The 9774-nt window shown below is 41.6% G+C and overlaps 1 pseudogene; it reads left to right on the forward strand.

Annotated features, from left to right (window-relative positions):
* Positions 1-256: 256 nt before the first annotated feature.
* The window catches only part of LOC113409229, a 21571-nt pseudogene continuing 12053 nt past the window's right edge, over positions 257-9774 (forward strand).

Here is a 9774-nt window from a genome sequence, read left to right on the forward strand (position 1 = left end):
ATATTTGTTTTCATCCCGATCTTGTTCTTGTTCTGTACATAATAGAGCCCCAGTCCTGAATGGGTCCTCTAGATGAGCCCATATTGCAAATAAATAGTAATAATAATGAGACAACTAGTCTCCATAGATGCCTCAGCACAAGATTTACATTCCCTTCCCTCACAGCCGTACAGCTATGGAAAGGACAGAGAAGGAGGATGAAACATGGATTGTTTTAATCTTTTCCTTTTCTTTCTTTTGCGTTTTTTTCCTCCAGGACTCCCTAAAAAAACTGGATTATTCCTCTTACTGGATTGGATTATCCCGTAATGGAGCAGATGGGCCCTGGCTATGGGAGGACAGCACAGCTCTCTCCATTGATGTGTAAGCCACAGTGTGAACCTGTTCAGTTCCCTGTACATTTATATAAAGCTGGCATGAAACAAATGGGAGAAAGAGGTTCCAATGGACTGAACTCAATAATGTGTGTGACTATGTGGGTTAGGATCTTTGTTTAGTAATCTCCTTGCTTCCAAGTCAGTGCCAGAGGCAGCAAAGGAGAGTAGGGTGGGGTGGAGTTGAGTCTTTTGTAATATAACCTGAAATCCAGAAAAAAGCAGATTTCTTAGTCTGTATTTTTCAAAGGAATTACATGTCCAAATCCCATGAATTTCAGCAGTGTATGGGCATCTAACTTCCTTAGTGTCCTCTGAAAATCCTAATCTTACTTAGTAAACAGACACATGGAAAACCTACTTAGATAGAATTCTGCTACTTCATTCTAGTTTCTGTATTTCTGTATTTCTTCATTCTTTATTATTAAAAGATATTTGCATGAAACAGAATCTCTTTCTTCAGAGCCCATCTCCTCCTGATACTTATTTTGACTTTTCATGAATAAATGTGAGTTTCGTGACCTGCCATGCTCACCCCCACTTCTCTACATCTGAAAATCAGCGCACAATTGGCCATCAATTAGGAGTAGACCTGAATGATGTTTTTTCCTGAAGAAAATTTCAGTTTTTCACAGCTAATTAGAAGAGTAACAATTTGGGGTTGTGGCCTTCATTCTTTGAATGAAAGATAGAAGTTTTTGGCAGAAAGCAGTTGAGTTTTGCAAAACAAACAAAAATGTTTAAACAAAAACCATTGAAAAACAACTTTGATGGAAAAAAAATTCAGCTGGCCTTATTCAGTTCTGTAGTGAGGACTGAGGTGCCCTGGCAGAGCTCTTTGGGATCCTAGAACAGGAATAGAAAATGGTGCAGCAGGTCAAGTTTCAGGTGCACTGGTAGCTCCGCACACTATGGGGCAGATGCTCAGCTCATGCAAATTGTCATCATTTCATTGACTTCAGTGGAAATATGACAATTTACACAAACTAAAGCTCTGCCCCCCCCCCACATCATTCTCACCAGATGTCGGATTCCCCACTTTCATAACCACCAATGAATATAATTTTTAAACAACTCTCCTGCCCACCAGAATGACTCACTGTTAATAGCCTCTTATGATTTTGCCATGTCATTGGTATGACTGACAGTAATGTGTCTCTTTCCATCCCAGCTCTTTAGTACAGAAAAATTACCGTGAAGAATGTGCAGCTTTCTCTCTTTCTGAAATACGCTCCAGTGTTTGTACAACCACTCGTAGGTGTGCCTGTGAGAAGGAGGTAGTTGAGCTGAAGTCCCTTGCACTGTTACGAGGAAAAACATAGAAACTCTGAGATTCATATCTGGAAACATCCCAGACGGAAAGAGAAACTCGGAAAGAATTGCTGCTTCTTGGCTTTGCTGAGCTGTGTGTTGCTATTTTTATACAGTACTGCAGTTATCAAATTCTTTGCTGTATAACTATATATAATGTCAAATGTTTGTTACAGTCTTTTCCTCACTTATGATTGCAAAAATGGAGGTACTGAATTTTCTACCCTTTTTCACATGTCTGCTGTCAACCACATTTGGGCAATTTTTGTCATTGAGTACATGTGTGTTTGGATGTATGAAGGTTAGCTGGAAGGGACATGGAAAGGGGTAGGAGCTTCACATCTCTGCCAGCCAATTAGATAATTTGTTTACTCCTATTACTCTCTGTCTTCCCATTAGTCAATGTCAGATATTATTGCGTTGTAGTTCTGAGACCCAACTGTGTGTTGCTAATTTGAGAAGGGCTGCCCAAGGAGACTGTGAGCTCAGTGTTGACCAGTTTATTTTTTCCTGTAAAATTTTCTAAGCTCTGTATGGGCAGAGATTGTGTTTTGAAAATACAAGCTATGCAGACCATCTGAGTTTAGCATAAGATCACTGGTTGATGTCTGCATCTACTCTGGAAAAGGGAGATTAAGTATAAATAGGGAATCTTTGTTAAAAGTATGTGTTTCAAGTTCTGACCATTCTAGCTGGTGGCAGCCCTTCTCAAATTAGCAACTTGAGTATGAGAACTTCCTGTGTGATTTCAGCCAGAACACTGTTAAGTGAATATTTATTTCCCTGTCCAAACCCACTGTACCTATGTATATGTTTGGTTATGATTCAGTCAAAGATTGGGGATTGTTTTTCTTGTACCCAAGCCACTTCATTGCACTCCAGGTTCCAGAGAGGTAAAGTGACTTGGCTGTAGTGAGCAGATCCAGAGTTGAGCCAGGAAGTGCACTCAGGTCTCCATTTGGTTACATTTGCCTCCCTAGTCAGGCAAGTTGGGAACGTGAACACAGAGACCATGGGCTAGACTCTGATCTTGTTTATATCACTATGAATAGGGAGGGAATGTATTAGCTTCAATGGAGTTACACTGGGTTTACATCAGTGTACACCAGTTTATACCAGTGTAAAATACAGAAAAATCTTGCCCCATGTTTTAAGAAGTGCAGAGACACTAGCTGATCAATAGTTTCTTAAACAAGGTTGCTTAATAAATTCAATATTTAACTGACCTCAAACAAGTTAAATTTAACACCTTAGGCCTTGCGTAAAGCTACAAAGAGAGAAGTTCCTGTGAGTGTGGGTGCAGCGCACTTCAAACTACCAGAGTGAGAATTTCCTGTGCGGTTTCAGATGGAACATTGCAGAGTGAATAATTCTTCCCCTCTCAGCTCCTGTTGTCCATCTCCTTACAAGGCAGTGACAGAGTGACACTGGACTCTCTCTCTCTCCATCCCCAAGGGATTTTTAAGACAGACAAAAACATTTCTGACACTTAAAGGTCTAGTTCCTGCCCTCCAGCCTCCTATCAAAAAGCTACAAATGTATGTGTTCCACATTCTTCCAGGGCTTTAATTGGTAGGGTACATAGTTGTTACAAGAGGTATAGGTGATTGCTTCTGTATAATTCAAAAAATGAGTGAAGTTAGTTATTCTGAAATAGACTTATTTCTGCATCCTGTACAATATTTTTCTTCTGATTAAAATTTAAGAGAGACACTATGAAATACAGTATTATTTTATCATTATTATTTTTAAGGGACTAAGAAAAGATTTATAATCTTAGGCAAACCAGCATTAGAAGTTTACATTTCTGTATTTTTTTTCATCTCTGGTGCAGTATGCACACTTGATAACTGTATACACCAAATCGCCAAGATCAACATAAGCCAGAAAAGACAGGAAATATAATATCCTGGTTTTAGTGAGAAATTTAACAGTTTCTCAATAAATCTTACTTGGGTAATTAATTCAAATAGTCTTGGATAAGAACATTATCACTGAACAAAAAAATGGTTGAAGTACTGTGAACCAAGGGTAATGATAAATAGGAATGGGCAGAGTTTAGTGTTAGGATCTTTGTTATTTATCATCTTCATAAATAGGCTGGAAACTGCAGTGACTAGACTGTTAATATATTGTAAGTTTACATCATTCAATTCTCAGATGATGCTAATTCAAAGGTGGGCAAACTTTTTGGCCCAAGGGCCACAGCTGGGTATGGAAATTGTATGGCGGGCCATGAATGCTCACGAAATTGGGGTTGGGGTGCAGGAGGCGGTGAGGGCTCTGTCTGAGGGTGCAGGCTCGGGTGGGGCCAGAAATGAGGAGTTCAGGGTGCGGGAGGGGGCTCTGGGCTGAGGCAGGGAGTTGGGATGCAGGAAGGAGAGGGTGAGAGCTCCAGCTGGAGGTGCGTGCTCTGGGGTGTGGCTGGGGATGAGGGTTTTGGGGTGTAGGAGGGTGCTCCAGGCTGGCACCAAGGGATTCAGAGGGAGATCAGGGCTAGGGCACCGGGGGGAGGGGGAGGGGAGGGCTCCAGCTGGAGGTGCGGGCTCTGGGGTGGGGCTCGGGATGAGGAGTTTGGGGTGCAGGAGGGTGCTCCGGGCTAGGGTCCAAGGGTTCAGAGGGCAGGAGGGGGATCAGGGCTGGAGCAGGGGGTTGGAGCGTGGAAGGGGCTCAGAGGTGCAGGCTCCGGGCATCACTTACCTCAAGCAGCTCTCGGAAGAAGCGGCATGTCCCCCCTCCAGCTCCTATGCAAAGGTGTGGCCAGATGGCTTTAGTCTGCACGCTGCTTCATCCGCAGGCACCGCCCCTGCAGCTCCCATTGTCTGCAGTTCCTGGCCAATTGGAGCTACAGAACTGGCGCTTGGGATGGGGCAAGCAAGCAGAGCCCCGGGCTGCCCCTACGCATAGGAGCCGGAGGGGGGACATGCTGCTGCTTCCGGGAGCTGCGCGGAGCTGCTGTACACATTCGCGGAGCGGCCCCTAACCCCGCTCTCCAGCGAGAAGTCAGGGGCCACATTAAATCAGCTGGTGGGGCGGATGTGGCCCTCGGGCCGTAGTTTGCTCACCCCTATGCTAAATGGAGGGGTGTTACAAACACAAACAAGACCAGATACGAAACCCAAAGCAGTCTGGAAAGTTTAGCAAAATGATCTGAAAATAAAATTAAAACTATTACATCTGTTGTAATAACATGGCTATTTAATGGTAGGGAGAAATGGAAAGCAGTAATAAAGTAGGTAACCTAGGGCTGAGGGCAGGTCTACATTACAGTCTAAGTTGATCTAACTTATGTCACTCCCCAGCCTGAGCAATGCATGTTTCGCACAGTCCGCATCGGTGCTATGTCGGTGGGAGATGCTCTCCCACCGACGTAGCTTTATTTCTTGCTGAGAGGGAGTAATTATGACAATGGGAGAGCGCTCTTCCGTCGACGTAGTGCATCTTCACTAGACACGGTGCAGCGGCTCGGCTGCATCAGGGCACCTGTGCCGATGTAGCACTGTAGTGTAGACTTGCCCTGAGAGTGGATAGCAGATTGGATATATTATTGCAATGCAGTATGTTAACAAAAAAGTTAATAAAAATTTGTGCATAGGAAGGTGCATCTTGCTACAGGACCATCTCTCTTTCTATGGCTCTGATGAAAGCATGCCTAGAATTCAGTTCTGTGCATTTCAATTTTGATTAATTATTATTATTATTTTATTATTTATTTGTTGGACATCTACTGTGTAGTTAACTGTATAACACAGAGAGGAGATGGGCCAAAGTTTTCAAAAATGGGTGCTGTGATACATGAAGGTGGGGGGAATAGCTCCCTTTGATGGACACCCAGCCACCAGTTAGCTGTAAAATCCCTCTTGGTCTGTTCTCTACTTGCTTTACCTGTAAAGGGTTAACAAGCCCACAGGTTAAAAAAAAAAAAACGGAGTGGGCACCTGACCAAAAGAGCCAATGGCAAGGTAGAACTTTTTAAAATGGGGAAAAAAAATGTTTCCTTTGTCTGTTGTTCTCCGAAGAAGGAGACACCGAGCAGCAATGCTATAAGCAAGAATGCTGTGTAAGGCTTAAACCAGGTATAAAAATTCATCTTCCATACCTAGAAAAAATCACTGGACAGGGCATGTTTAGGAAGACACAACCAGGTTTATTTCTGTTTATTTTTTAAGGCTTGTTGACTCCTCTGTGCTAACCCCAGATGCTTTTGTTTGCTTGTAACCGTTAAGCTGAACCCCCAAGAAAGCTATTTTGGGTGCTTAATTTTTTGGAATTGCTCTTTTAAAATCTAGCAAAAGCCTAAATTCCAGATGTATTTTCTTCTTTTTTGTTTTTAATAAAATTTACCTTTTTTAAGAACAGGATTGGATTTTTGATGTCCTAAGAGGTTTATGCATATGCTGTTTGATTAACTGGTGGCAACAGCTAATTTCCTTTGTTTTCTTTCTGGGGGTGTGTGTGTCTTAAAGGGCTTGAGGGTACCCCACAGGGAGGAATTCCCAAGTGCTCCTTCCTGGGTTCAAGGGGGACTTTTGCATTTGGGTGGTGGCAGCGTTTACCAAGCCAAGGTCAGATAAAAGCTGTAACCTTGGGAGTTTAATACAAGCCTGGAGTGGCCAGTATTATTTTTTAGAATCCTTGCGGGCCCCCATCTTCTGCTCTCAAAGTGACAGTGTGGGGATTCAGCCTTGACAGGTGCCTAAAATTGGCCTCTTAAATTCATATCTATACAACTAAAAACTGATTTATGTCCAAAACTTGAGCACCCATCAGCACCTCTGAAGTCTATAGTTGCTGCTGGATACTCAGCACTTTTGAAAACCAGGCTGCATAAATAGGCGCCCTCGCATTGACTTAGAAGCCTAAATTTTAGCACCCATTTTTGAACATTTTGGTCATGGTCCCTGACTCAAAGATTTAGTTAACACATCTTTAAAAAAAAAAAGCAGGAAGTGGTGGGCAGTTTGGAAGAAAAGATATTTGCTTTATTAAAGGGGCTGAAGGGATTGATTTATAAAGAAAACCTGAAGAACTAAACATATATAATGAATTTGCAAACCATGGCCAGAAGGGGATGAATGATAATTGTCTAGAAATATTGAAAGTGTATCAGCATCAAAGAGGAAAATTGGTTGTTTAGGGTGGTGTGAGTTTGTAGAACTTGGTGTAAAGGAAGGGAATTAAAACAAAAGGAAGTTTCCCAAGGCAAGTGGTGGAAATCCACCAAAAACCATTTAAAATTAGACTGGATAAAGCACTAGAAAGAATCATGCCATAAACATATGAAAGGGATCAAATAAAAATGAGAAAATAATGCAACTGAAAACAGTGATCCTAATCCCCAGAGGCTTCCCTCCCTCAACCAGCCAGTGTGAAAGAGGACCTCCTACCCCTTGCGACAATTCTGGACTCAGAACTATGTGCCATATTCCAAGTGCAATGGGAGAGAGGCTTTGTTCTTCCAAAACCCCCAGTTATTCTGCTATTAGATCATGATGATTGCTGTTGTGGTTCCTTAGTACAAGTATCAGTTTCTATCAGATCCTATTGTTCATCTCAGTCTACTGAATCCAACCTTTCTAGCCCAGAATGCACCAGAAATGAGTGAGAAGGCAGTATCCTATGTAGACTTGAAATGTCACACTCCTTCTGAGCACAGAAGAAACAGAGACCTAAGAACACCAGGGACAAAGGTATGGAATGTTTATAAGCATCTGAGACCCATATCTGCTATTACTGATATTTTATTGTCTGTGTTAAATCTCTTCTGTGAGCTGGAGACATTGTACCTGACTTTATCTATTTAGATTATTAGCTTTTTCTTCAGTGTCAGGCACAGTTATTTTAGTAATTTATTAACATCTTTCAGCTTCTGAAATGCCCTAGATTGGTACACAGTATTCAGGAGTGGGGAGTAGAAGCCATCAAACCTCCAGAACACTGGAATACAGTTCTGTGATTATGTTTTTGCAAACCATTCCTTGTCAAAGAGTGTTGTTTGAATTGTCCCATGTTCAAGGAGACATGGCCTCTTTAAGTCATGCCTTATTGTGGGAGGGTTAAAGGATGTGATGTCTGAATTCTACTTTCCCTTCTGAAACGTACTCATACTCAAATAAAGTATGAGCTTCTCTCTGCTTTGCCTGATTGTGATAGTCAACATCATGAAGTCATGACTCATCCTTAACTGACCATATTTATTTACCATCCCAGAGCTTTAAACTCATTTCTGTCCAGCAGATGATTTCCTGACCTATGAAGGAATTCCAGTGAGCATCAAAGACACTGGGCAGCTAGTTTTTGAGAAGATGACATTTTAAAATAATCTTTTTTTAAAAAGAAGCAGAAAAACATCTCCATAAAGAAGAGCATAATGCCAAGTGCCATGTTTCCTCTGAAATCAATTGTAAAACAGCCATTGACTTCAATGACAGCAGGAGCAAGCTTTAAATTAAGGAAATAGCACTAAATGTGTTGAACAAGTTTATAAATGGGTATTGTAGATCAGAGTTAAATTTGTGTTAGAAATTAGAATCATAGAATCATAGAATCATAGAAATGTTGGGCTGGAAGGGACTTGAGAAGTCATCAAGTTCAGCCTTCTGTGCTGTGGCAGGACCAAGTAAATCTAGACCATCCCTGACAGGTGTTTGTCCAACTTTTTTTTAAATACTTCCAATAACGGGGTCTCCCTTGGAAGCCTATTTCAGATCTTAACTACCCTTAAAGTAAGAGAGATTTTCCTAATATCTAACCTAAATCTCCCTTGCTGCAGATTAAGCCCATTACTTTTTGTCCTATCTTCAGTGGACATGGAGAACAATTGATCACCCTCATCTTTATAACAACCCTTAAGATATTGGAAGACTGTTATCAGGCCCCCCCCCCAGTCTTCTTTTCTCAAGACTAAACATGCCCAGTTTTGTCAGTCTTTCCCCACTGGTCAGGTTTTCTAAACCTTTTATCATTTTTGTTGCTGTCTTCTGGACTCTTTCTAATTTGTCCACATCCTTCCTAAATTGTGATGTCCAGAACTGAACACAGTACTTCAGCTGGGGCCTCACCAATGCTGAGTAGAGGCTGACCATTAGCTCCTGTGTCTTACATCCAACACTCCTGTTGATTCCTTCACAATCACATTAGCCTTTTTTCAGCTGCAGCACATTGATGACTCATATTCAGTTTGTGGTCCACTGCAGCCCCCAGATCCTTTTCATCAGCACTGCTACCTAGACCCCATTTTGTAGTTGTGCATTTGATTTTTCCTTCCTAAGTGAAGTACTTTGCACTTGTCTTCATTGAATTTCATCTTGTTGACTTCATACCAATTCTCCAGTTGGTCAAGGTTATTTTGAATTTTAAACCTGTCCTCCAAACTACTTTCAACCCATACCAGCTTGGTGTCATCTGCACATTCTATAAGTGTACTCTCTACTTCATTATCCAAGCCATTATTGAATAGAACCAGATCCAGGACTGGCCCCTGAAAGTTGCGACTAGATACACCCTCCCAATTTGACAGCAAACCATTGATAACTACTCTTTGAGTATTGTCTTTCAACTAGTTGTGCACCCACCTTACAGGAGTTCCATCTAGACCATGTTTCCCGACTTTACTTATGAGAATGTCATGTAAAAGTGTGTTAAAACCTTACTAAAATCAAGGTATATCATGTCTACTTCTGCCCCCCATCCACTAGGTCTGTAACCCTATCAAAGAAGGAAATTAAGTTGGTTAGGCATGATTTGTTCTTGACAAATCCATGCTGACTATTCCTTATAACCCTATTATCCTCCAGGTGCTTACATATTAATTGACAATTTGCTCCAGTATCTTCCCAGGTATTGCAATTAGGCCGATTGGTCTATAATTCCCAGGTTCTTTCTTGTTCCCTTTTTAAAGCTAGGTAGTATGTTTGCCCTTCTCCAGTCTTCTGGAACCCCTCCTGTCCTCCAGCAGTTCTCTAAGATAATTGCTAATGGCTCCAAGATTGCTTCAGCTAGTTCTTTAAATACCCTAGGATGAATTTCATCTGGCCCTGTCAACTAGTATACATCTAACTTATCTAAATATTTTTAACCTGTTCTTTCC

This window comes from Terrapene carolina, unplaced genomic scaffold (genome assembly GCF_002925995.2).
Source record: "Terrapene carolina triunguis isolate 2854851 unplaced genomic scaffold, T_m_triunguis-2.0 Scaffold31340, whole genome shotgun sequence".
Taxonomy (NCBI): Eukaryota; Metazoa; Chordata; order Testudines; family Emydidae; genus Terrapene; species Terrapene triunguis.